This window comes from Myotis davidii, unplaced genomic scaffold (genome assembly GCF_000327345.1).
Source record: "Myotis davidii unplaced genomic scaffold, ASM32734v1 scaffold147, whole genome shotgun sequence".
NCBI lineage: Eukaryota > Metazoa > Chordata > Mammalia > Chiroptera > Vespertilionidae > Myotis > Myotis davidii.
In genome coordinates this window covers 3,815,074-3,821,177 of record NW_006383010.1, presented here as the reverse complement: position 1 = coordinate 3,821,177, position 6,104 = coordinate 3,815,074, and the positions used below count along the sequence as shown (strand labels likewise).

Below are 6,104 nucleotides of genomic sequence, written 5' to 3'. Positions count from 1 at the left end.
AATAGGAAAACACAGAAAAAGAAGACTAAAAATATTATGAAAATGTTTAATTCATTGAAATTTTTCTAGGGTTAACCCTATTCCAAATATTTTATATCTTTACTAGAGGCCCAGCACACGAAATCATGCACGGGTAGGGTCTCTAGGCCCAGCCTGCGATCAGGGCCATCATCCATCCGCTCGCCAGTCCCCAGTTCTGCCCCGCCACCACCCATCCTGGTCCCCCCGTGGTTCCTGGTTGGCCATCCAGCGATCGGAGCCTGTGGACTCGGGGGAGGGACCGAGAGGTGGTCAATGCACCTCCTAGTGACTGGTCGATCAGTCATTCCGGTCGTTACACCGTTATGGTCATTGGCCTTTTATTATATAGGATAAAGATACTTAATGTGTCTATGTCTATATGTGTAAGAGAAAGTTATATCTCTATCTTCCTATACAGTAAAAGTGATATTACATACATGTAGACATTCTTAATATTGCTCTTAAAATATTTGCATATACTCATTTCCACAAATTTTAACCTATATTTAAGTGATTCTTATTTCAAGTATATGTTAAATATTAACCCAGATTATTACCATCACTTCTCTTCAAGGTACTGCCAACATACCAAAGGAAATTGTTTGTGTTTTTTTACTTTAGTAAATAATCATTTTAAATGACTTTACATCATCTGAAAACATGCATTTTACGAAAAATAAATGGGAAAATCAGCAATTTTAAACTGTAAAATAATGCATGATAGAGATAAAATGACATATTGAGGCTTTACATCAAAAGTTATAATTGAGCTTTAGATATATCTACAGAAATGGGAAAACTACAGAAAAACTTGCTCCATCCTTGGCAGTCTTACTGGGCTCAGTAAAAGTTTGCTGATCAGATAAAAGGTGTGCTATGTTGCTCCTTACAGCAAGCACATCATTATGTATGCTTTATTTTACCGCTGGTATACAATGGAAAAAGGGATACATGTGCTGTAAATTTCCTATTATTAGTTTACATTAAATATTTATGTATATTTTGAGATTATAATTATCTTTAACTTCCTCAGAGAAAAGTCAGCATTAATAAAATATTTTATTACAAGATATAATCAATCAACAATTTATTGAAAACATATATTATGCTAATATCACTGCTATTTATCTAGAATTGTGCTTAGTATTACAAAATGTACAAACAAGTTATAAAGGATTGTTTCCAACCAAGAGAGTATAATCAAGGACATAGACATGAACTACTAAAAGATGTCTGCAAGGTAATTCATTATATTAGAACTCTAGAGAGGAGCCATTCCTATAGTCTGTGGCAATCAGTGAAAACTTCAAGGAGATGAAGGACTTAAGGAATAAGTAAGAGCAACTCAGTCAGGGAGATCATTGTAAAGAGTGATGGAAGCAGGGCTAGCTTTAGACTAGAAAGACATTCATTTGACTCCCCTTGCTATGTGTAGGAATGTGACTTTCCTTAAATTACTAACATTTCTGAACTTCAGGATTCTTATTTATTGAATGAAGATCAGCATATTCATCAGGTGGGGTTGTTACAAGAAATAGAGTTGACACCTGCCATTGGTTCAATTCGGTAAATGCGGAAGCAATGAGGAAGTGAATTCTGTTTACTTTCGAGATTATTCATCATCATCACTAGTATTCAATGTGGGATTATGAGGAATTGAGTATTTAACAATGACAAAGCCTAGCAAGTCATGGAAAATGCTATTATCAATTTGTTATATCTTCTTTCAGTAATATAAATGTATGTTTATCTCTCTATATATAAAAGCCTAAGTGACCGTTATGACCATTCTACCAGTCGCTATGATGGAGAAGCTGCCCCCCTCTCCCCCCCCCGTTATCATTGCACTCTCACGGCCAACTCCCGAGGTCCCTCCCCCAGGCTGGTTGGCCCCGATCACCCCGATTGCCCCAATCGCCAGCCAGGCCAAGGGACCCCACCCATGCACGAATTCGTGCACCGGGCCTCTAGTATTTATATAAACACCATCATACTGTCTGTACTGTGCTATTACTGCTCTAGTAATTGTCACCCTGTTTCACAGGAAAAGAATAGACATTGATCGCATTAAATTGACACAACTCCAAAGTCTCAAGCATGAGAGAATGGAGTGGGTGATCAAATGTAGGAGTTGCAAAGGGAACACCGGTGGCGTGGATGCTAATGGGGTATCCACATAAAGCTAGCTATTCTAGAGACACCTTGGAAATGAAGAACACTGCCTTGGAATACTCAGATGAGGTTTTGTATCTATGAGTTTAGAGGTTTGGATAGAAACCAAGGACAAAACAAAAAAAGGAGGTTTGTTTTTTGTTTTGTTTTTTAAAGAAAAGGAAACATGGAGGGGAAGAGAAGGAAATGAAGGGCAGCTTCTTGGGAAAGCTAAAGAGCCGGTGAGGAGAAGGAAAGTGTGTCACCTGGAAGATCAGGAAGTACAGTGTATCAGCATCCCAAAGCAGAACACTTTGGCGAAAAAGTGGAAAAGTCAGCAGTAGCAAAGTCGCAGAAAGGCCTAGGGACATGGTGACCGAGAAAAAGCCATTATATTTGACAAAAACCTGTTTTCCTGTGACCTTTTGGGGATTATGTCCAGTAGAGTGGAGGAAGTAGAAACCAGTTTATAGAAATTAACAAGAGAGTTTACTCATAATCAGCAGAAACTAATTTTTTCAGGAGATTGTTGTTAAAGGAAGTCAACATATTATATCCCAGCAAGTAGAACCAATGAGAGATGTTTGCTGCTTTCCTGGTTGTGATGGGGCGGAGTTGTCCAGGGAGAGGGGAAGCAAGGAACCCAGAGGGAGATACTAATTAGGAGAGAGCTGCCCCAAATATGAGGAGTGCTGGGATACACATTATAGATGGAGGGAATTAGCTTAATTATGATGAAGAAAAAATGTCCCCTGAGCTTTAAAGGCATAATGAGAGGGGAGATTAAATTAAAGCTGAGTGGTGTACTAGGAGGCTCCTGCTGAGTGGTCTGGTCCCCTAAATTCTTTTTTGCAAAGGTGACCACTAGCAATTTTGTTGCCAGATTCCGGGGAACGCTTTTTTTTTTTTTTGGCTCATATTATGCTGACCCTTAGGCCGTATTTGACCACATTCACCATCTCGTATTTCTCAAAATTAAAATCCTTTTTTTTTTTTGGCAAAAACTAAATCATGTAAATCCACACTGTTAAAAATAAAACAACTAAAGATGACTATGTTTTTAAATACTGGAGCAACATTACAATAATTACATATTTTTGACATAGCATATTAGCCACTCAATTCCTTTGTGTTTTTACACCTCCAGCCCCCAAAGAAAATGATGACAAGTAGGATATGCATTTCATTAAGTAATTGGAGAATAGCTAAGTGTTCTTTTTGGGAAGCAAATGACTTTAATTATAAACAGTACTATAATTAAAAACAGAAATAGGCATAGTGAGTAATAAGCAATAATTTGTTTTTTATTTATAAAAAATTAATAATTATAAATAAACTCTTCAGAGTTCTATACCTGACTTTCTAACTGCCTAGTCAACATCTTCACAAGGTTAGATGCCAACACCTCACTTTATTTAAAATTGAACTCAAAATCTCTTACCTTGCCTTTTTCTTTTGTTCCTTATCTCAAAAAATAGAATTCATGACTCACCATTCAGTTACATTGACTTAAACTTCTGAGTCATTCACAGCTTTTCCTTCTCTTTCACAACCCAGGAGCCAAGAAGGTGCTAAGTATGTGTCTCCCAAGTTTGTTCTCTCCTTTTATTTTCTCTCCTGGTAAGACCCCAATTCTAGTTCTCATTATCTCTTGCCTGAATAAATATACAAACTCATGACCTAATCACCTACCTTGCTTCTTGCAAAGTTATTTTTTTTTAATGTGTGTCTATAAGGAACAGTGGTAGGTTCACTGTCCCTGACGTATTTCTTCACGTGGTTCCCATTGTCTAATCTTCTACCATTACTCCTTCCCTTTATAAACATTTTAATAAGATCAGCAGTTCTATGCATTTATTGTCTATTCAGTGCCTTTCTAATAGTATTTTCCAGTTACAATGCTTCAAAATGATTTCTAGTCTGTCAAACGGAAACATAACAGCAATTGTCTTTACAAGTTAACAGTGTTACAGTATCTCTAATGGGCAAAAATACATGGGAAAGTGCTAAAAACTTAGGCATACACGAATTCAATTTTAAAGACATGAGAGATAAGAGATTTATGATTATAACACCTAAATTATTTCAGTTTGTTTAATTACCACTGAGAGCAAACCATTTCCTTTCTAAAAAAGATCTTGTTGGTTACTTTAGTGACTTGAGTAATATTTCTCCAGTGGTTCATATAATACCACTTAATCTTGAACTAAATCCTTCCTTTAAAAACCATATAATTTTATATAGTTCAACTATGGGTATAAATCAATAGCAGTATTATTAATACAGCTTTTATTTCTTACTATAAAAGGGAGGAATGTCTGATGTATAAGTGTATTTCTTACACTTGTATTTTGCAAAGTGTTTTGCATAGAAGACTAGTTATATAATTGCCACATGAAAGATTTTAAGGTTATATAAGTTTGGGGAAAGCTCTTGAAGTTCATCACACATGTGCACACATTTGGGAAGTTTGATAGTAAAAAAACCGGCTAAACATTTTTTCACTCGATATTTCTTAAAGTTATTCAACCATGATATATTCTTTCTTTTGTAATATAATAGCAGTGTTCAGCTGAACACACAGAGAAATTATCTTACATTTACTTAAAAGATCTTGGGAAGCAGTAGAGCAAAGATAATAAAATTTTTAAAAAACTAGTGACATATATTTAAAAAATCTAAATGAAAATGACAGGAGACAATGCTCAATTGTGTTGCAATTAGAACAATGAAGTTATGCTAACATAAATTTATACGCAGGCATTGCTATCTCAAAATTTCATTTTATTTTTTCCCCCATAGAAACAACAAAAAGATCCCTAGACAATTCTACTATAAATTCTTAGGGGAGAAGGTGTTCATTATTTTTCAGGATTAAAGAAAGTATTAAAATTATACTGACATGGAAAATTGATTAATTGCTAGCAAGTGGAAATGGTGGTAAAGACTTCATAAGTATCCCTACGAACAGCCATGCATACCTATGAGGCACAGGTCAATCACCATTTCTATCACAGACTAATGTTTACTGAGTAACTACCAGGAATGTGCCATTGTAATATGCTAAGAGGGTGTGTTTCCACAAAGAAACTTATAATAAATTGAGAAAATAACAATGATCTTTACTATGTTAGTTCAAGGACATTTGTCGAATACCTATTAATCCTAATCCTGGAAAATAAAAAATAACGTTGGTGGAGCAATTTATCTGTGAACCAAGAGGATTTCCTCACATATATACATAATTTATATGCTCATAATGATCTTGTATTTCGGTTCCAATATTTTACCCACGTTACAGGCAAGGAAGCTGAAATAAAGATCAAATGGATTCCCAGGTTACAAAGTTCATAGATAGGATGACCTGACTTCTTCCAACATATCAATGACATCACTCACATACTCTATTCGATTCCTAAGACAGTGAGTGAAAATTTAACAATGTCACCAATTTTCCTCTCTGACTTCAAAGTAACCTTAAATAAAGTGTACCTTTCTCTTGCAACATATTCTGGATATAGTTTACTACAAAAGACAGAACCTCAAATATGCTATCGCCATTCTATTCTCAGAATAATAAAAATAGAGATGGAGTGCTGGCAGAGAACAGAAAAATATGTTACACCTATTTGCAATTGGGGACCTAATGTGATCCTTAGATAATAAATCTAGATGATATGAATAACACAGCAGGGTTGTAGACTTTATGTTCCTATAGGGCAGGGATTTTTATTGGTTTATTTCTTTTTCAAAAATATAATTGTATTTATTTCAGAGAAGAAGGGAGAGGGCATGAGAGAAACATCAATGATGAAAAAGAATCATTGATTGGCTGCCTCCTGCACCCGCCTACTGGGGATCGAGCCTGCAACCCGGGCATGTGCCCTTCACCAGGAATTGAACCCGGGACCCTTCATTCTGCAGGCTGATGG

General features: G+C 35.8%; 1 long non-coding RNA gene across 1 annotated transcript in view; it reads left to right on the top strand.

Moving 5' to 3' along the window:
- Positions 1-6,104, top strand: part of LOC107181599 — a 39,097-nt gene that overhangs the window by 29,418 nt on the left and 3,575 nt on the right. The gene's annotated exons all lie outside the window — the stretch shown is intronic.